Raw genomic sequence first — 22987 nt, forward strand, 5'->3', positions numbered from 1 at the left:
TAAACTGTCAACTGCAAAGAACAGAGAATGGAAGTTGTTGGTAAATAAGCAATCCCAAAATCAAGAGAAACAATTCATAAAGAAAAACATGCAGTGGAAATCCGTTTATAAAGTTAAAAAACAGGCAAAGCTAAATAATCAATGTTTAGGAATACATACATAGATGATAAAACTATTTTCAAAAGAAAAGGAATGATTAACACAACCTTCAGTGCAGGAACTACCTCTGGAAGGAAGGGAATGTGATTAAAGAAGAGAACACAGGGGCTTCTATAGTGCTGCTGTTTCCTTTCTTACCTGGAGTGATAGGTACATGGGGATTCATTTTGTTATATATTTAAAGTACATAATAATACTCTTGAATGTATTATGTATTTCCCCCGAAAATATTAACTTTTTAAAAAGATACTGCATTCATAAATAACTACAAGACAGTATGTACAAGACAGTATCAGATAACAAGAAAACTTTTGGAAATTAAAATTTGATTGCCAAATAAAAATTCAATAGAAAAGTTAGACAATAAATCTAAAGAACTCTCCCCGATTCCAATACAAGGAGACTGAAACATGGAAGAAAAGGTGAGAGATTCGAAAGATTATTTCAAGACATTTTACATCCAAGTAAGAATTCCAGAAAGAGAAAACAAAATTGAGGGAAAAATTATCACAGAAGCACTAATTGATAATTTCCTTGAAGATTAAGTCAGTCTTTAGACCAAAAGGACTCATTCTGCACCCAGGATTAGACACGTCCTGGTAAAATGTCATAGCTCTGAGTATAAAGAAATGATCCAAAAAGCTACCCAGGAGAAAAGACAAGGGAGTGAAAATCAAAGATATTAGCCACCTCATCAGAACATAGGATGTGGAAAGGCAATAGAGGAAGGCCTTCAAAATTCCCAGGGAAAATGATTTTTACCCCAGACTTCTAAAGCAAACATAATGAGGTCAGAGTAAAGACGTTTTCAAACATGCGAGGACCCGGAAGTTTAACTTAAATGCAATCTTTCTTAGGCATGAAAATGTATTTTAAGAAAATAGGAAAGTATACCATCAAAACAAAGAAAGAAGGCCATGCCCCCCCACCCCAAAATAGTCATTCCCAACTCAAGAGAGCAGTGAAGCAAAGTGATGGCCGCACTCTAGCTGTCCTAGAGAGTCCTCGTAGAGACGGGAGCCAGGAGACAGAGGGTTGGGATGGAAAGACTCAGGGAAATTTTGAGAATATATAGAATAAATAATATGGATGGGAGTTTGGAAAAACTTGAGGATAAAACAAAGGCACCTGAAGTGCAAAAAGGAAAATCTATTTAACGTGATACGAAGAACATTCTCCATTGAGTGGCGGAGTAGTAATAACTTGTATCCCACAGACAAGGACATGTAATACTGGCTGTTACTTGACTCTACAGTGAACGAACATGCATGTGCGCCTGTGTTGGCTCTGGCCCTCCGGGAAACAGTGGTCAAGGCAGAGTTAGAAGGGCAAGAGATGTTTTGGGTGGAGAAGCCTGTGAAAGACAAAGGGGAGAGGGTGTAGGAGTAGGCACAAAAAGCTTTCAGTGCTCAGTGTAGGTCTGATGCCTGTGAAAGGAAAGGAAAAAAGAAGGAGGCTTGGACAGGAAGAGCCCAGACTATGGCACCACTCAAAACACTCTTAGCCAGCCCCACAGGAAGTTACAAAGCAAACATTGCCCTTTGCATGAGTTTCATGTTGGGCAGCAATGGCCACACCTAGAACCCCACCATGCTCAGTCACTGGCTAGAGTCACCCAGAGAGTGAGGGAGAGAGAGCGTGTCCTCTGCTCCAAGAGTTTGGTGGATCTCGAAGGTGCTGCTGTTGACTGCACCTCTTGCTTGAGAAACTCTCTTAAAAGGAGACCTGACTGGCATAGTATACTTCTTCCAATATATGCAACACACTCACCTAGACCTCAAAGGACACCACCACAAGGCTGTGTCCAATTACTGCATCAGCTCAAAATCCAGGTTTTGTTGTTTGTTTGTTTGTTTTTCAGTGATATGCCCTCCTTTATATCAGACCCAGATGTGGTCTAGTTATTTACCAAAAAAACAAACAAACAAAAGCAGTTGTCTTACCCAATATACTCAGTGGTAGGGGAGGTACAGGATAATCACAATAAAAGCTACCCAATTATCAAATATCTTTGATGACATAAAATACACTTTACATGAAAAACTTCATGAAGTTCACTCATATAGCTTATCTTCTAATTTACGTTTAAATAACATGGTCATGGTGTTAAGTGCCTCTTGGCATCATCAGTGATAACTGAGACTGGTCTTCCTAGTATCCTTGATTTCTTGCCCCTCATCATGGGGGAAGTTATATTCTGCACTGAGCCTTAGGAGAGGAAACAAAGGCAGGTTCAGGGACTATGATAATGGATAAACTAGACTGAAAACATTACCCATAAGTAATTATGTATCTTAAAAATTATTTAATATGGGGCATATTTTCATGAGATAAAACTTTTATATGATATGTATACTTTAAAAAATGAATCTTAAATTTGAAAAAAAAAAGTGAGCCTATATTGTACAAATTCCCAGAGCTCATAAGTGTCTCCATTAGCCAATCTAGAAGGCCTCAGTTCTTCTGTCTGCTTGTCCATTTTTCTCACAGGCCTCTGGTTTGGCCTTCCAGGGGTTTCTTTCTTGTCCGTTATCCTCCTTAGACACTTCTGAAGTGAGGCTACATAGCTTTCACAACCTACTTCCCACCAATGCAGGTTTGAAGATTTGCAAGTTGCTTTAGAGGTTAAAAAAAAATCACAGGCTTTTGCAGCCCTGACATGTGGATCATTTGGTAATAACATTCCCTCAAAAACTTACTAGGATTCTAGTCTTTTAGTTTTCAAGGGATGAACTCAGCCAAAGATTTCATCAAAAAATTGCTTCAAGACTTGAGGATTGACATTTCACTTACAACCTCTGTACCCTGCCTAGAGCAGTGGCAGCTACTGGAAGCCAGCTGAGACTTGGGGACAAGGCAACACCCTAAATCTCATCTCCACAGCCAGACTGGTTCCCATAGTCTAACAGGGGTGCTTGAAAATGTTTGTGGCCCTATTCCTATCTCCTGCTAAAACTGACAGTTCTATAATTGCTTGAATTTGTATTACAGAATCAGTTTACTTCTTCAGCCCTGTGAGGCCCCAAATCACCAGAACCCCAGTCATCTGAGATTGCCTCAGGCACCAAGTCCTTCATCAAAGTTGTATTTCCCTCCATTTCTACTTGCAAACCAGCTAGTTCTAGCCTGAGCTCTCCTCTTTGTTGCCAGGCCTTTTAAAAGAGGTCAGAAGCAGCCAACAGACATTTATTTTTTTTCCCCCACCATTTCCGCTGGAGTTATTGGCTCACTTGGCCCATAATCTACCCATCCAAGTGTCAGAGGTACATTTGCCACTGTTTTGCCACACCATAAAAAAATGTGACCCCCTTTTACATTCTGCAATGTCTGTATCCTTGAAACTATCAAATAAATGCACCTAGTTAAGTTTCTGTTACATATAGTACTCTACTTTCACATACCAAATTTTATTAGTTAGGGTATAGGTTCAGCTGCATGAAATACAAACCTGAGCTAACATACCTTTAAAAAGATAGAAGATAGTTTCCCTCTCCCATAGAGCAGCAGCAGGATAGAAGAAGGAGGGATAAACACTACAGCCCCTTCCCTTAAGGACATGTCTTTAGAAGTATCACAAATCATTTTCCCTCACAACTTCCAGGCTGGAACATAATGACGTGGCCATGGTTCAGTGGAAAGAAAGCTGGGAAATGGATGGCCATGTGCCCAGCTAAAAAAAATCCCAGGGTTCTCCTGCTATAGAGAGAGAGAGACTAGAAATCAGGGACAACCAGTCTCCTCTACTACTCTTCCCCAAGTCTTGCCCCCTATTCAACGGAGAATATTCAAACTAATTCTAAGACAGAATTTCCCCCATAATTTTCCCAGTCAAGACTGATGATGGAAAAAATCAGTTCCTCTATGTCCTGACTTTCAAGGCTCCTTAATCACACTTCGTTCAAAGCCAAGCTCAAATCTCATCTCTTTCATAAAATCTCAGGCTGCTCCAACCTGATCTCTCCATTCTCTGCACTCTCAGTGAGACAGTTTAGCACTTGATTGTTCTCTACTTTTTCGTACGTGTGTTTTCTCTAAAAAGCTTATTTTGCTACATATATTTTCTTGCGAATATTTGCTATTCCGGGCTCTGTACTTCTCAATATACTCTCAGGGTTTCTTTATCCCTTTCCAGTAGCCTTATTTCTTGTTTGTTTGTGTTCTGGACTCGGTGCCTCATTCTGCTATATGCTCTCCTCTTTAGTCGGGAGGCCGGTTGTATATAAATACCTAACTGAGAAAGCAGTAAAATGGTCACAGTAGGTTGAACGTCACAGAGAACATCTCATTAACTACATTATACTTTTGAGAATAACACCATTTCTGCCTAATTGGTTTATTCATGTCTCCTGTGATAAACGTGCCATTGAAAGTTCTTTTTACTGGCACTTTTCGAGGTGTTGCGTCTCCCTCTTTCGTAGCAATTAAGGCAGGAACACTGTACCAGTTTACAACAGCAGGGGAAGCTGTTTCCTGGAACTCAGTATTTGTTCTAATGATTTTGGCTCTTCTTTCTATTCTGCCAGCGATCTTCCAAAAAAAACTAAAGCAGAAATTTGAGTGAATAATCCTCTGGGTTTTAGTTTTCCTATCATCATCATCATCTCTCAGGATTGGCAGGTTTATGTGTTAAAATCACTTCTTCAGTAAATGAAACGGGAATTTGTAAAATAAAATTTCCTATCAGGTGGTTAAAATAATGCATTTAAGTGGCAAAGGAGAGAAGTAAAAATGGAAATTGGTATACCATGAAAAGTGCCGTCAGTAGTTATGATAGACATCTCCTAAATTATATTCCAAGGCCATAGATAATAAATGTAGCAGCATAGTAGGAAATTCTTGACCCAACTGATTAGCCCAATATATTTCATGAACTGGCCAGAAATACTTACCCTTTACTTGATAATTTAATATTTTTCTCTCTATTCCACACTATAACTAAAATAGAACAAATACAAAATTCAAAAGCAAAGATACAATATTGCTGTTCTGACTGTTGTTGGCCTTCTTTCAGAGCATAAACTTGAAAACTAAAGCTCAAAAGAGATTTACATTTTCTTCCTTTTTACCTTTGAGGTAATAGACTTGTTTAGAAGTTGCATCTTAGTGGACTACTGAATTTGGAAAAGATATCAAGCTATATCTATTTAGTGAATTTTATTTTTGTCTTCTTCTGTTCTAGATTATCATGGATTAGTCTGAAATTTAAAATTCTGACCAGTCTGTTTTCATCTGTTTCCTAGCTTTCAAAATATTTCCACTGGGCATATACAGAATGGCAATTACATGATAATTGTATCATATTGGTGTTGATAATTAATATTCAGATAATATTTTGTTACACAGTACCCCTTTACTATCTCAAAAGGGGATCGAAAAAGCAAACATTCAAAGTATGCAGTTTTTAGATGTTAGATTAATTAGATTCCTTTACATTTTGAAACAAAAGCAGTGTCGGTACAACACTTAAGTGGTTGAATATAGTTTATTTGTTCCAGTGACTGTAAAATTTACCTCATTTATTATTATTAGTCTGGTCATTAAAGCATGTATTATGTAATTATCCTTTTTATGCATGATATGTAAGAATGCCTTGTTTCATTTCTGTTGATGGCTTTTTTGTTTGGGGCTGCTTTTGATTAGTGCATTTTCCCTATTTAGGGTTTTTACTTTTGATATCTCAAAGTAAAATTAAATTCTCATATGGTAACTACTATATTTAAATAGTCCTGGAAAAACTAAACAGCTTTTTGCTGCTTGCTTAATGGTTGGTAATATCCTCGATTCCTTGATTCTAGGACATAAAGTAAAGTACTCTGTCAGTTTTACCTTCACCCAACACTGTCATGTTGAAAAGTACTTTAGCTGTGGAAGAATCCTTGCATGTTTTTATTGTGAGAGGTCTGACCAGCCTCAAAGCCTGTTTCTACTACATAATGTGGACTGATTATTTTCTCTATCACAGTATTAACAAATTGATTTATTGTAAATACAAAGAAAATATATTAATTAATATACTACTCTTATGTCACCTGGCCTTTTGTGTGAAATTATTTATTGTTATTTCTAGCCAGGTTTTCTTCTTTCTTATTGACCAGAGACTGAGTGATAAAGCTTTTGTTATTTTTACAAACAAACTTAAAACATAGGCTTTTTGGACAAAGCTCACTAAATATTACTGTATAAAATGTAATTGAGTAAATTTTTATCAGACTTTTAAAAATAAGAGTTTGGACTCAGGAGCAGCCTCACTATTTATTCCATTACGTATATATTGTACTTACTCTATTCTCAGAGTATTTTCCCTATCCTTATCATTGATCCTCTCTCCCTTTGCTGATTATTTTTTCTGTTAGAAAACTGTAGCTGTCACTTAAGGTGGAGTATATTTTCTTCTGCCAAGAGAATAGCCAGTCTTTCCACATTCATCATCATTGACTGTCAAGAAAGAACCTTCAGCAGGCTGTACCCTAAATGCATTTGGTGGCCTATATTCATGGATTCACAGACTTGGCCTGATGCCAGAGGTAGATTCAAGTTTCAGCCACATTTTGAAGACAATTACATTGTAATAACCACCAGAAGGCAAATATGTGTAATGGGGAGGCGAGCAGGCTAACTAGGAAGTTGGCACGCTGAGACTGTTCCCCTCTTAGTTAATGGCCTCTCTCTGGAGCTCTATTACTTTGAGTGTAATATTTCTAAGATACTTAATAAATGCAAATTAAAATGTAGGAAGAATAAATTGTACTGAAAAACTTTTAAAAAAACCGTATTTCTTCTCTTTCTTAATGTTATTGTAAAAAAATAAGGAATAAATAACTAGAAAATATAAATAGGGAAATAAAATTACCTATAATCCCTATAAGAATAGATTACACCTAATAATACTTTAGTTTATATCCTTCAATGAAAGATATGATTTCAAACACATTTCAATGAGAATTACATGCACAGGGTCCGAATTGTCAGAAACTATTAAGAGTATTATCTGAAACAGCTTTAATGATCTTTCTTGTTAGTATCTAATAGGACTTCCTCAAGCCTGCTAACATTCTTCCCTCTCTACTACTCTTACCAAGGCATATATTTAAGCTGATTTTATGCTTCCAGGATTTATGATAGACAAATGCTTGGCTTTCAGAGGTATAGTGACATATATCATCTACAGTCATTAAACAAAGCATACAGTATTTTTATGTGTTTCATTTTTCTACCCTATGGGTTACAAGCATCAATATATAAATTTTCAAGAAAAAAAGGGATACCTACACTATAAACATATATTTATATGTTTCAATATATTTCATGGTCTTTACAATTCTTGGTAAGAAACAATAAGATATATTCTCTTGACTTTCAAATAAAATATCCCCAAAATACATTTTCCCTTTAGAATATTAATCATTAAGTTATATCTATCCCTTCTTATCTACATCACAGCGCTATGATGAAAATAAATGGAGAAATAAATTTGAAAAAATTTTGAGCTCTTGGAAGGAATAGTATCATATAAAGGTGAAATACTATTTTATTTACAAATTCAAGATTATTTTGAAGTAGAAGTCACCCTACCATTGCACTGTATATAGACAGATATTTCTCAGAATCATTACTTTCCATATCAGTAAAAGTCAAACCATCGATTGCTTCACTTTTCTCTGTATGGAATTCTCAGATCCAAAGTATTTCATTGAAATGATCTTTTCCCTATATTGAAAAATAGTGCATCCCACTGAGAATGAATGACCACCCACTTTTTTCAAAGGGGGAAATTATAGACATGAAGATTACTCATGAAAAACTCAGAAAGGAATTCACTCATAATGGGCAAAAGAATTGCAAAATGAATACTAGGTGTAGCATAATATCAAGAAGAGGTACTATCCTGATAAATAGCTCCATTCCTTTATTTTTGACTTATCAAACTATTATTGCTAACTTAATGTTTTCCATATTGGCATTTGGCAGTATTAGAAACCCAGAGAAGGAACTGATCCCTAGGCAATATGTGAATAATTATTAAATCCAGGTGATAAGTACATGGATGTTTGTTTAATCACTCACTTTTCTGTAGTTTTTTAAATTGTCATAATAAAAAGCTGCTTTATCCTAAGGTTTCAATCACTTCCATTTTACCAGCCAATAGCTCCTTGTTGGCCAGAATTAGGCCCAGCAAAGCAATTCACTTTATCACTTTTATACCTTCAAAAATGAATTGTCAAAGTAGTGTCTGATTTTAACTAAATAAGCCAACTAATAGATGTCCAGATAAGGAAAAGATCTGCCTTCATTATCTCTTGCCTCTGTGCAATTTCTGTGATCTATTTCAAGAATACATCACACACGTTCATTTGCCCAAGCAGTCTCTGCTACTCTCCAACAGTATCATTTATGTCCAAATCCCAAAAGGATTTCCTGGGTACTTCTGCTTGTAGGTTCATAGATTTTTCTACAAGAATATATCATTTTCATAGGTATCATATTTCTTCTTGCCTTATAATAAGACTTTTTCTTTTGAGAGTCATATTGAAGAAAAACACTGGCAAAATAGAGGCTTTATCAAGTGAGTTCAGTTGACCACTCTCGGAGTACGCTACCCCCCAGATTAAACTTGAAAATAATTTTAAGTGACAGCTAATATTTGTTGAGCCCTGTTTTCCTAGCGCTGGGCTAAGCACTTTAGTTGCATCTTTGCATTTAATTCTCATAATAATAATGACATTATGTTTACTATACCTGGAGAGAAAATCCACCTGTTTCTCAGAGAACTGGCATTTGAGGTATTACTGTGTTCTTGCAAAATTTAGAAATTTACAGTGGTGTCAGCCTTAGTCACGGGGTCTTATCTGAGGTAACTTTCTTGTACATTCAAAACCTCTTCATTTCCATTTCCCTTTTGAGCCCTGTGTTTACTACACTCTTGTGACCAGGAGCCTTGAGTCCAGTGCTATAGCCTCTGCCTCAGGGTATGAAACCAGGTAGGCCTATGGAATCTATCTCCCCACATTTGTTTAGGCTGTATAATCACCCTCCACAGATTTCTATTGTTTATCTTATCCACTGTGTTCCTCCAACAAATCCTTTTACTAACACCCTCCACCCTGGGCTGCAGCCATCTACCTTCTATATACATAGTAAGTGAACAGAGACTTCAGTCTCACAAGGATTTCTTCGTGGGGTTTCATTGTTTTTAGTTCCTTGAATTCATTTTTACCTCTTGATTTTGTAGTTTCTCCAAGGTTGACCTGGGGGAGGGCGCCAACCACCCTGGCTCATTCATCGTCTTCTTAAGAACCAGAAACGTTGATGTTACTTATTTCTTTATTACTTAATCCCACACTTATGGATGAAGCTACAATTTGTGTTAAATTCTAAAGTAATGATCAGGGCTTATGTAACTAACAAACCCAGAGTCGACTGAGGCCATTTGACAGGAAGAATATCCCCTACAAGACTGTCAACAAGGCACACACAACACAGTCAGTCTCTCTGCATGATCCTCCCTTGGCCCAGAATGACTTGAAAACAACATAAAGAGGAACAGATTTGAAGTCACCTCTCTTCTCCACCTACCTCAGGCTGCTAGAAATACACATATCAGTGCTCTAAGCCACTAGTGAAACTTAGTTGTAGTTTTAAGTCCTGACCTGTAGACTTTTACAGAACAAGCATCACATAATTTTTCTAGGCCTTAATATCTAAAAGTCCTATATACTGAAAGGGGAAAAACCTCCTCCTTTGCATCAGCTGCACCTACTTCCTAAACCTTCTGGGGCTTGCTGTCATCTGACAAGGCTCCACTTGGCCCAAACACACTGCTAAAACCACAGCCTCTGTAGTTCAAAATTAAGCTGCAACAGCTATACACCACGAGGCCTGAGACTCTATTACTTCCGGTCAGAGGTTAATGAGCCACCTCCCTCCACCTCATGGCCACCATTCCACCCTCACCCCTTCCCCCGGCCACCTGCTGCCATCACGTTGCTGAGGCCTGCATGGCACATGCATGCCCCTTTCCTCTCACAGACCCCCGGCAACCACTGATCTTTCTACTGTCTCCATAGCTTGGCTTTTTCCAGAATGTCACATAGTCATAATCACAGAAAACACAGCCTATTCAGATTGACTTCTTTCACTTAGCAATATGAATTTACATTTCCTATATGTCTTTTCATGGGTGATAGCTCATTTCTTTGTATTGCTGAATAATATTTCATTGTATGGATGTACCACAGTTCGTTCATCCATTAATCTGTTGGAGTCTATTTTGGTTGCTTTCAGTTTTTGGCAGTTCTAAAGAAAGCTACTGTAAACATGCATGTGCAGGCTTGAGGGTAAACACTTAGAAGCACAATTGCTGGATCATATGGTAGGCCTATATTTAGCTTTGTAAAGAACTGCCAAACTGTCTTCCAAAGAGGCTGTACATTTTGCATTCTCACCAGCAATGAATGAGTTTTTCTGTTGCTCCATATCCTTGCCAGTATTTGGTGTTGTCAGTGTTTTGGATTTTATCCAGGAATCTATTTTTAAAAATTAGAACAAATGAATTTAACAAGATTGTTGGATTCAAGGTCAGTATACAACAATAAATTGCATTTGTATGTACTAGCAACAAACAATTAGAAAATATTTTAAAATACTATTGACAGTAGCTTTAAAATACTTAAGAATAAATTTAATAACAGATGTGTGAAAGTTCTACACTGAAAACTAAAAACCAGTTCCTGAGAATATTTAAGAAAAACCCCAAATAAATGGAGATACTTGTTTATATGTTTATAGCATAGCAACATTAGTAAGACACGAATACTTCCCTAAATTGATCTGCATATCAAATTCAGGTCCAATCAAAATTCCAGGAGGATTTTTTTAAAGAAATTAACAAACTCGTTCTGAAATTCATATGTAGATTCAAAGAATCTAGAATAGCCAAAACAGTTTCTAAAAAAAAAAAAAAGTTATGAGATTTACACTCCCAGATTTCAAGGTTTACTATAGAGTTATAGTAGTCATTACAGTGTGATCTTGACCTAAGGGTAAACAAGCAAATCAATGGAACAGAATAGAGTTCAGCCATAAACCCATGTGGATATAGTGAATTAATTCCAACAAAGATACTATATCGGGACTTCCCTGGTAGCCCAGTGGTTAAGGCTCCACGCTTGCACTGCAGGAGGCACAGTTTCAATCCCTGGTCGGGGAACTAAGATCCCTCATGCCACATGGCACAGCCAAAACAGACAAACCAAAAAAGCCCAAACAAAGATACTAAAGCAATCCAATGAAGAAAGAAAGGTCATTTTAATAAATGGTATTGGAACAACTGAAAATCCATTTCAAAAAAAACTTTGACCAGTAGCTTATACCATGTTGAAAAAAGGTAGGATAATATCTTCATGACTTTGATACAAAGATTTCTTAGACCAGACCAAAAAAATCACTGGCCAATAAATTTTACTTCACCGAGATAAAAAAAACTGTTGTTATCTAAAAACATCATTATGAAAATGGAAAGACAATCAGACTGGGGGGAAAAAATGTTTCCAAAATATATCTGACTAAGGACTGGTATTAAGAATATATAAAGGGTTCTACATCAATCAGGGCTTAATCTAAGAAACAGAGCCCCTAGGAGATGTGTATCTGTATGTGCATGTGCGTGTGTTTGTCTGTGTAGACAGAGAGAGAAAGAGAGAAAGATTTTATTATATGAATTTGATTGACCTCACGAAATTATGGGAGACTGTCTCTGTGAAGCTGTTGCCTCTTCACATGATTCTAGAACCTCAGATCGGTAGATAAAGCAGTTTGAATGCAGTAGGCAGAATAATGCACTCCCGAAGTGTCCACCTTAATCCCCAGAACCTGTGAATATGTCCGTTTACATGGCAAAAGGGAATTAAGATTGCAGAGGGAAGTAAAGTTACTAATTAGCTGATGTAAAAATAGAAAGATTATCCTGGATTACCCATCCAGTTGGACCCAGTGTAATCACAAGGGACCTTAAAAGGGAAAGAGGGAAGTAAAAGAATGAGGGTCAGAGAAAGAGATATCATTGTTCTCATTTTACAGATAATAAAACAGGAATCTTAGGGCTCCATGCCAGGGTTCCTTCCACAGTGCCAGCCAGCCTTCTCTCTGTGTGAGCAGATTAATGTCAACATGAGACCCAAAGAAATTAGAAGCAGTGAGACTCAGACTTGTAACAAGTTGTGGCTTTCTGATAAGGAAGTCATACACATTTTCACTCTCAAAACTCCAAGGTTTAGAATTGAAAAAATATAACAACAGTATTTTAATTAATCTTGCTTTGTCCAAATATATGTCCACTATATACCCTACAGACTAAAACCAAAATTTTCAATTTAAGATATTTAATCCAATACCTAGAAGACACCAGAGCCAGCCACACATATCAAAAACTTTAAACAATTCTAAATCAATTTATTTTAATGAGCCTCCCCTAACTTAATACCAGGAGTCCCAGTTTGTAAGAAATCAAATAAATGACCCTGACCTTCTTCAAGAATTGAAAAATGGTTTAGAGAACTAAATTGTTCTATTTGGACAGTTAGTCAATTGTCAAAGAAACTGTTTTAACCCATTAAACTATGAAGCAATCTAGAATGTCCCCTAGGGCTTCTTCTTATTCTCGACAGATTAAATAAATAATTTAGAAGTAAATTAATATACGGGAGAGCACAGCAGCTCTACATTTCCCAATGGGGCATTGCTCACGTGAAAGACATGTGAGTAGTGACCCCTAGAATTGAGCATTACTGTGTCCCTGACAGTTCAAGGATAAACAAGATTTTTCAGGACTGCATACTGTTCTGCCTTTCATACTCATAAACTCTGTCCTTGTCCATAGATGGGAAAGGTAGTCAGTTAAGCACTGTGATTTTTGGAAGGAAGACGGGCAATTCGGAAGGCATGAAATTCTTCCTCAGGTATGTTCCTTTGAATGGAGGCTTTTTTTTAACCCCAAATACCTTTTTATTACTTTTATTATTATTAACACTTACACAAACACTACCCATTTATGGTAGAAAAATTTTAAAACACAAAGGAAAAAAATCCATAATTCTATCACTTAAAGAGGCCTCTTCGGCCTTCTTTAGATAGCGTACACCATCACCCACGCTGGATCTCTCTCCCTTCGTAGGTGTGGCTTCTGTAGTGGCTGAGGTGAGGAAGACTAGGAGGCGCTAAAGAGGCCTCAGAGGGCAGACGGTGACACCACCAGCCAATCTCAAGGGATGTGGTGTTTGACCATGACATACATGTATCTCAAGAAACCACCTCCCACAGAATAATATTTCCCAATCTTCCCAAGTCTTGTCCATACCACCTCCACCCCCATACCTCTGTATTTTATATTATATAACCGGGGGGGGATCTTTATCAGGAGAAATTAAAGAAGTCAGGAAACTTCATCCCCAATTTGAAGATGTTTGTGTTTGACCATCACCTCTATCTTCTTGTGAGCTCTTGGTATCCATTGATGTTTAGCATCTTTCCCAAAACACCAAAGCCAGGCTTTAATGATAACTCAATGCCAAGGAGATACCTGGGATTCTACCCCATGAGCAGGACCAGTACAATGGATATAAACAAATATTAAATAAAGACCACATATTGAGTTGGAGAAGATGAAAAGCCTTCTTAACAATAAGAAAAGGTAGGGTTTCACTGGGTGACCTACTGATAGAGGGATTGACATCACTTAATACTGGATAACAGGGAGCTTAAAAAACATTTAAACCTGAAAAACTCACGAAGAAATGGAGGAAGACAGCAAAATCTCTCCAATCCCAGCTTTGTAAATATTGTAAAATATATTTTGTTACAAGCACAAGAATTAAAACACATTATGACTATTTTTCCATGTTAATAAATATAATTCTCAAACATGAGCATAAGTAGTCTAATTCATGGATATGCTACAATTTATTCAGCCAGTCACAACTGTTGGATATTTAAAGCTTTCCCAGATTTTGTAGAACCACAATAAACAGACCTGTATGTAAGTCTTCAAACATCCTCATTATTTTATGAATTTCTGAGCTAAGGAATATATGCACATTGTAAGGGCTTCATTACATATTACATATATAATTACATATAATATATTTCATACTGACCTCCCAAAGTCAGCACACTCGTGACAGCCTTGCATTAGAGCACTTGCCTCCCCACAGCTTTCCCATAATTAGCTATTATCCTAACTCTGAATTTTTAACTAATTTGATAAGTAGACATCCCCTTATTTTGTTCACTGATCAGAGTTTGCCAACCTCTGGTTTAAGGGATTCAGATATAGCACTTGCAGAAAAGAAACTACTAGGCTGAGGAGATGCAAGCAAGGAGGCAATGAAGAACTAAGGACTTTGAAGAGGGTAGAGCTACCACATCACGGGGGAGGAAACCTGCCAGAGGATCTGGTCCGTACAAATGTCCCAGCCAGGTAAGGAGGTAGACACCTGAGGATGTGGCCAGAGTTGCCACAGAAACAGCCATTAGGTGGGAGGCAGGAGCCAGTCCATGAGGGCCCCTGAGGCCAGTCCCACGGGCCATCTACAGGCTGACCCACTGAGTTCCATGATGAATACAATGGATTGAGTACTGGAGCCTGGAAAGGGAGGGTCTTTTTGTCAGCATCACTTCAATAGGGTCCTTCCAGCATCCTGTATTGACAGATTAGCATCAAGGCAGCTGTCAAAGGAGAAATGTTTATAGGGTTCAACCACAGTTTCACAAAGCAGGGCACAGAACGGTGGGTTGGGCCTAAGAGACAATGTATTTAAAACTGGTGTACAGGTATAATATTTCTGAGTGACCCAACTTGATTCGAAGGTAAACCTTAAAAAATACAAAGAAAAAAAAAAAACTTAGCATGTCCTTTTACTCTAAATATTAATAGTCTTGGCAAGACTTTTGATAGACTATTAGTTTAACTGGTAAGTGCCCAAATTAGCAACTGTGATAAATTGATTGTATAAATGATTTCAATTCTTCACTCTCTTTATCCACATCGTTTGCCATGTGCCTTTACAGTTTTGCTCCCTAAAAAGGAAGAATGAATTTCCTTACCATTTGAATCTAGGCTGGCCTTGCAACTTGCATGAGCCAATGGGATGTTAACAGACGTGACACAGGCATAAGTGTGAAAAAGTACTTTTATGACTCTGCCCACCTCTTGTCCTCTGCCATTGCCATGAAAAAATATCCAGGTTAGTCTACTACAGGACAGTAGACACGTGGAATCAAGCCAAGTTAGCCACCGGGATAAGAATATCCATACCAACCAGCAGTCTGCCAACGCCCCGTCACGGGGGCAAGACTAACCAAACACAGCAGAGCTGCCTAATTGCCCTGCGTAGCTTGCAACAGACACATGAGCAAGCCCTGCGAAGCCCAGCCCAGGCCAGGGAAATCATGGATTCGTGCATTAAATAAATGCTTATTGTTGCAAAATACTGGGGTGTTTTGGGTTGCTTGTTATATAGCATTATAGTGATAACAGGTAACTGATATCCTGCCTTTCTATATGTTAACAGAAAAGATCAACATGATTTGTACATCCCACAGGTATATGGATAACTGATGCTTCACTACAAAATTTGAGGTCATTCCCTGTTTTCCCACATTAAAAACATCCAACGTCTGCTTTGAAGTAACGAGTAGGTGTATTGGAAGGCAGGGTGCAAGCTTTTCCCAGGAACCATCTCTGGAGTTGCTAGGCATGAGAGTGAGCAAACTGCTATAGGTTCTGTTGAGGCATAAAAGAAGAACCCAGAATCTGTAGCTAAAGGAGGATTTCCTTTCATCTTTAATCCCTGCAGTTTACAACCACCTAGCATATGCATACAGACACCCAAACTCACCTTCTCAATCTGAAAAGGACCTAACATAAAATCCATGTAAAACAGTGAATATAAAAACATTTTTTCTTCACTCCATTCCTACTAGGCCATTTCAGGGATCCCCCTCAACAGGGTACCTCCTTCCACATGTGCTCAAGATCCTCATGCCATGCCCGGGCAGCCTCTTGTGGCCTCCCACCCTTCCTCTCTCTCCCACTCCTAGTTTCTCTCCATCTTACCATATATAAAACCTGCCCTCAACTGTAAGCATCTACAAAACTCATACCCACGGAGATTACAGTGACTGATACCTTAGGGGCAATGGTATCTTACCAGGGAGAGGATATAAGTGCACAAGATAGACTGATGGGCATCATTAGTGAAACACGGAGAAAGATGAGTAACACTTGGAGGATTAGAACACTTCCCTGGCACCCTGGGCAAGCACAGCCAGAGGAAGGGCTGGCTTCATGGGCACGAGACCTATTCAGTCACACAGAGCCCTGCAGACCTGGTGTCATGCTCTGCTGTAACTCTTCCAAAGGGCTCTGCATTTTTGTTTTGCACAAGGCCCCACACATTAGGTAGCTACGTCCATCCAGAGGTAACAGGTAGGTCTGCTCCTCACCAGATTTGTTCCATCTTGTACAAAACAACAGGTTTTACGTACGGAAGTCATTTTATGTACAGTCTCCCGGGTGCTATTGATTTAATAAGCTACCAAAGTCTAATCCTCTGGGATTTTAAACCTCATTTTTTCTGCTTCTCCATAATCATCCATATAACAGCACGTACACTCTTAGAAAAAGAGCTGAAATAGAATATTGCTAAAAGTCTGAAAATGATCTCTGATAGGACTGTTTTGATCTCCCGCAAAACAGAAGACATTTATCATAATACTCCAGCACCATGTTAAGTGTACAGCTGGGACTGCTGTATAAATCCTTGTCTTGCTTTAGTTTCACATTCTGTTCTGTGGCAGAGAAAACAAATATCTAAAATGCAATTTTTCCCTAGAGGTAATTATGTACTATTTATTAGACCTACATTGTGTGTTAGGTATCTAAAAGAACACATAAAAATGACCTCATTCTAAAATAGCCTTTTAAAATTACAGGCACACCTCAGAGATATTGCACATTTGGTTCCAGACCACCGTAATAAAGCGAGTCACATAAATTTTTTGGTTTCCCAGTGCATGTAAAAGTTATGTTTACACCACATGATAGTCTATTGAGTGTGCAATGGCATTATGTCTAAAAAAAATGTACATACCTTAATTTAAAAATACTTTATTGCTAAAAAATGTGAAGCATCATCTGAGCCTTCAGTGAGTGGTAATCTTTTTTGTGGTGGAGGGTCTTGCCTTGATGTTGATGGCTGCTGACGAAGCATGGTGGTGGTCACCGAAGTGGAATGGCTGCAGCATTTGCCACATCGATGGACTCTTTCTTTCGAGAACAATTTCTCTGTAGCATGCAATGCTTTTTGATAGCATTTTACCCACAGTAGAACTTCTTTCAAAATCGGAGTCAATTCTCTCAAACCCTGCCACTGCTTTAGTAATTAAGTTTATATAATATTCTAAATCCTTTTTTGTCATTTCAACAATCTTCACAGCATCTTCACCAGGAACAGATTGTGTCTCAAGAGACCACTTTCTTTGCTCACCCATAAGAAGCAGCTCCTCAACCATTCAAGTTTTATCATGAGACTGCAGAAATTCAGTCACAACCTCAGGCTCCACTTTTAATAGTAGTTCTCTTGCTGTTTCCACCACATCTGCAGTTACTTCCTCCACTGAAGGCTTAAACTCTCAAAGTCATCCATGAGGGCTGAAATCAGCTTCTTTCAAATGCCTTTTAAAGTTGGTATTTTGACCTCTTCCCGTGAATCATGATAGTCTTAATGGCATGCAGAATGGTGAATACTTTCCAGAAAGTTTTCAACTTACTTTGCCTGGATCCATCAGAGGAATCACTATCTATCACAGCTATAGCATCAAAAAATGTATTTCTTAAATGACAAGGCTTGAAAGTCAGAATTACACCCTGACGCATGGGCTATTAGCAGGTAGGAAAACAACATGAATCTCATTGTACATCTCCTTCAGAGTTCTTGGGTAAACAGGCGCATTGTCAATGAGCAGTAATATTTTGAAAGGAATATTTTTTTTCTGAGCAGCAGCTCTCAACATCAGGCTTAAAGTATTCAGTAAACTATGTTGCAAGCAGATGTACTATCATCCAGGCTTTGTTGTTCCACTTATAGAGCACACGTAGAGTAGATTTAGCATAATTCTTAAGGACCCTAGGATTTGTGGAATGGTAGATGAGCACTGGCTTCAACTTAAAGTCACCAGCTGCATTAGCCCTTAACAACTAATTAAACTTAATAGCATTTGCACAGCAAAGGAAACCATAAACAAAACGAAAAGACAGCATACAGAACAGGAGAAAATATTTGCAAAAGATGTGACCAAAAAGGGATTAATTTCCAAAATATACAAATAGCTCATATAGCTCAATATCAAAAAAACAAACAATGCAATCAAAAAAGGGCAGAAGGGGCTTCCCTGGTGGCGCAGTGGTCGGGAGTCCGCCTGCCGATGCAGGGGAACACGGGTTCGTGCCCCGGTCCGGGAGGATCCCACATGCCGCGGAGCGGCTGGGCCCGTGAGCCATGGCTGCTGAGCCTGCGTGTCCGGAGCCTGTGCTCCGCAACGGGAGAGGCCACAGCAGTGAGAGGCCCACGTACCGCAAAAAAAAAAAAAAAAAAGCAGAAGACCTAAACAGACATTTCTCCAAAGGAGACATCCATATGGTCAACAGGCACATGAAAAGATGCTCGGCATCACTAATTATTAGAGAAATGCAAGTCAAAACTACAATGAGGTATATCACTTCATGCCAATCAGAATGGCCATCATCAAAAAGTCTACAAATAAATGCTGGAGAGGGTGCGGAGAAAAGGGAACTCTCCTACTCTACTGGTGGGAATGTCAGTTGGTGCAGCCATTATGGAGAAGAGTATGGAGGTTCCTTAAAAAACTAAAAATAGAGTTACCGTATGATCCAGCAATCCCACTCCTGGACATATATCCAGAGAAAACTCTAACTCAAAAAGATACATACACCCTAATGTTCATAGTAGCACTATTTACAATAGCCAAGACATGGAAGCAACCTAAATGTCCATCAACAGATAAATGGATAAAGAAGATGTGGTATATGTATATACACAATGGAATATTACTCAGCCATAAAAAAGAGTGAAATAATGCCATTTGCAGCAACATAGATGGACCTAGAGATTATCAAACTAAGTGAAGTAAGTCAAACAGAGAAAGACAAATATCATATGATATCACTTATATGTGGAATCTAAAAAAAAGATGATACAAATGAACTTATTTACAAAACAGAAATAGACCCACAGACATAGAAAACAAACTTATGGATACCAAAGGGGAAAGGGAGGGGATGGGATAAATTTAGAATTTGGTATTAATAGATACAGACTACTATATATAAAATAGATTAACAACAAGGTTCTACCATATAGCACAAGGAACTATACTTGATATCTTATAATAACCTATAATGGAAAATAATCGGAAAAAGAATGGATGTATATATGTATAAATGAATCACTTTGTTGTACACCTGAAACACTGTAAATCAACTATACTTCAACAATTAAAAAATTTTTTAAGAAAACAGAAAAAGAAAAAAGAGCATTGGCTTCAACTTAGTCATCAGCTTCATTTGACCCTAACAAGACAGCCTGTCCTTTGAAGCTTTGAAGCCAGACATTAACTTCTCCTCTATAGCTATGAAAATTCTATATGACATCTTCTTCCAGTAGAAGACTGTTTCATCTGCATTGAAAACGTTGTTTAGTGTAGCCACATTCATGAATTATCTTAGCTAGATCTTCTGGATAACTTGCTGCAGCTTCTACATTAGCACTTGCTGTGTCACCTTGCACTTTTATGTTAAGGCGATAGCTTCTTTCTTTAAACCTCATGAACCAACCTCTGTTAGCTTCAAACTTTTCTTCTGCAGCTTCATCACCTCTCTCAGCCTTCACAGAATTGAAGAGAGTTATGGCCTTGCTCTGGATTAGGTTTTGGCTTAAGGAAATGTTGTGGCTGGTTTGATCTTCCATCTAGACCATTAAAACTTCCTCCATATCAGCAATATCGCTATTTCACTTTCTTATCATTCATGTGTTCACTGGAGTAGCACTTTTAATTTCCCTTAAGAACTTCTCCTTTGCATTCACAGCTTGGCTAACTCTTTGGGACAAGAGGCCTAGATTTCAGCCTATCCTGGCTTTCAACATGTCCTCCTCACTAGGCTTAATCACTTCTAGCTTTTGATTTAAAGTGAGAGTTGTGAAACTCCTCTTTTCACGTGAACACTTAGAGGCCATTATAGGTTTATAAATTGGCCTAACTTCAATATTGTGTGTCTCACAGAACAGAGAGGCCCAAGAAGAGAGAGAGATATGGGGGAACAGCTGGTCAATGGAGCAGTCAGAACACACACATTTATCTATTAAGTTCGTCATCTTATATGGGCATGGTTCATGGCACCCCAAAACAATTACAATAGTAACATCAAAGGTCACTGATCACAGAGGGCCATAACAAATAAAATAGTAATGAAAAAGTTTGAAACATTGCGATAATCACCAAAATGTGACACAGAGACACGAAGTGAGCAAGTGCTGTTGGAAAAATGTGCCAATAGAGTTGCTCAATGAAGGGTTGCCGCATACCTTCAATTTTAAGAAACACAGTGTCTGCGAAGCACAATAAAGCAAAGCACAATAAAATGAGGTATGCCTATACCTCTTGGTGTAATATTTTTGTCACTCTTCCCGGGGCTATAAAGCCCAAGGAAGGGAATTTCCTAGAAGTGTCATTATTGCTGGTAGGCAACAACAAATATGCTCACTGGGTTTTTTTCCATAGCTTCTCCTTGTACTTGTTTTACTTCCCTCTCTTATATAACATTCCCCCACAGTCCATTCACATCCCATCAATATAAGGGAGAAAAATCCAACCCTTGGACTTTGGTTCCTCCTACGTACAAATGGATGTGGCTGACTACCTGCCTGTATAATAAAATGACACACAAACTCCCATTCTTCTCAAAATATTTCTACCGCTAACCTGCTGAAGAGTCTGAAATTCCAACTTCTAGAGTCATACCTTTGTAGTAGGAATTATCATCAGAATGATTGTGAAAGTAAAACTGATACCTGGAAAAGACAATATAATCTATATAATATTGAGCAGGAAACAGTTAAGTAGTAAGATCTCCTCCACTCTTTCCTGAGTTTCTCTTAGATAATCAGAAGAGGTCAATGATGTTAGGGGTGTATCTTCTTGCTGCAAGTTGAGGGATCACGTACTTAATTCACATAACAAACAGGAAGTGACTATTTCCACCAAGAGGGGTTTAAATAATCTTCCCATCGATACAGCCCCTGCAGGGCCCAATTGTAGCAGACAATGCAGACTGTGGTAGAACACAGAAAATGCAGTCACTAGTGAGAGAAGGAAGGACCAAGACAAAGATAATGTTACCAAGTCCAAGCTTATACTGCTCGCCACACGACAGGCCAATAAATCAAAAGAAGAGGTGCTGGGGAAGAAATAGCAACTTTATTCAGAAAGCCAGCAGACCAAGAAGATGGTGGACTACTGTCACAAAGAACCATCTTCCCCGAGTTAGAATTCAGGCTTCTTTTTTACTAAAAGGGGAGGGGGTGTGACTGATTATTACAAACTTCTTCATGCCAGCCAAGAAGGTATGTGGTAATTCTTTGTTCTTGCAGCTGCCCACTATGTCTGGTCATGATGCTCCTATAAACCTCCAACAAGACAAATGCTATTCTCTGTTATAAGTGTTATACCATTAAAGGTCAAGCCTGGGAGGCAGAGCCTTGAGAAAGTGCTATTATGTATATTTCAGGTTATAGTCAACGTTCTTTTACAGAAGGTACAGAGCCAGCATGACTAAGCACAGGCAACAGAGCACAAAGGTTACAGCTAAAGGAATAGATCCAATATGGAGTCAGGTTGGCTCTCTATTACAATAAATCTTGGGCTACAGAGAAAACTGAAGGGCCAAGCAAGCTGTAAAATCTATTTCTACACTAACAGGGAATTTAACTGCCTGAAATTCTCAGACCATATCAAAAAGAAGCAAAGCCTTTTTTTAGCATGAATTTTGATCACTGACAGAATCATAGTCTAAGGGATGACTGCAAACAGTAAGGGATCTAAAATGAGAAAACAAAAACCCAGTGCAAGCATCACAGAGCAAACTTTTATGGGATACACAGGGGATATCAGAATAACTGAGACAACACAAGATGTGTGTAACCAAGCAGGACCCTATAGGGCCTTCCCGGGACAAACGCCTTGCCCATATACTCTGCTTTAGCGTCTCTCTGAAGTACCCAGATAACAGTATCCGATACACATTTCCTGAGTTTTTTTACAGGTGCTAAAACACCCACTGTTAACTACTTGGTGACCATGAGCTCACAGCCCCCAGACCTACTGGAGCCTAAGGATTGATAATGTGACACCACCCTGTTACCTCACCATCAACCAATCAGAGAATTGTGCATGAGCTGACCACATACCCTGCAACTCCCGCACTTCACCTGGCCTTTAAACATGCTTTGCTTTATCTTTATCTTTTTAAGGAACACCCATGCTCTTTACCATAGTGGCCGTATCAATTTATATTCCCACCAACAGTGTAAAAGGGTTCCCTTTTCTCCACACCCTCTCCAGCATTCACTGCAGCACTATTTACAATAGCCAGGACATGGAAGCAACCAAACTGTCCATCAACAGAAGAATGGATAAAGAAGATGTGGTACATATATACAACGGAATATTACTCAGCCATAAAAAGGAATGAAATTGTGCC

The 22987-nt window shown here is 38.4% G+C and overlaps 1 long non-coding RNA gene and 1 pseudogene across 2 annotated transcripts in view; one reads left to right on the plus strand and one right to left on the minus strand.

The window, feature by feature from the left end:
- LOC149747840 (transmembrane protein 41B pseudogene) overlaps window positions 1-7063 on the plus strand; it is a 135994-nt pseudogene extending 128931 nt beyond the window's left edge.
- The window catches only part of LOC149747839 (uncharacterized), a 439951-nt gene that overhangs the window by 349347 nt on the left and 67617 nt on the right, over window positions 1-22987 (minus strand). The gene's annotated exons all lie outside the window — the stretch shown is intronic.

This window comes from Delphinapterus leucas, chromosome 12 (genome assembly GCF_059928025.1).
Source record: "Delphinapterus leucas isolate spDelLeu-1000000601 "Yukka" chromosome 12, BTC_Dleu_Yukka2, whole genome shotgun sequence".
Classification (NCBI taxonomy): Eukaryota; Metazoa; Chordata; class Mammalia; order Artiodactyla; family Monodontidae; genus Delphinapterus; species Delphinapterus leucas.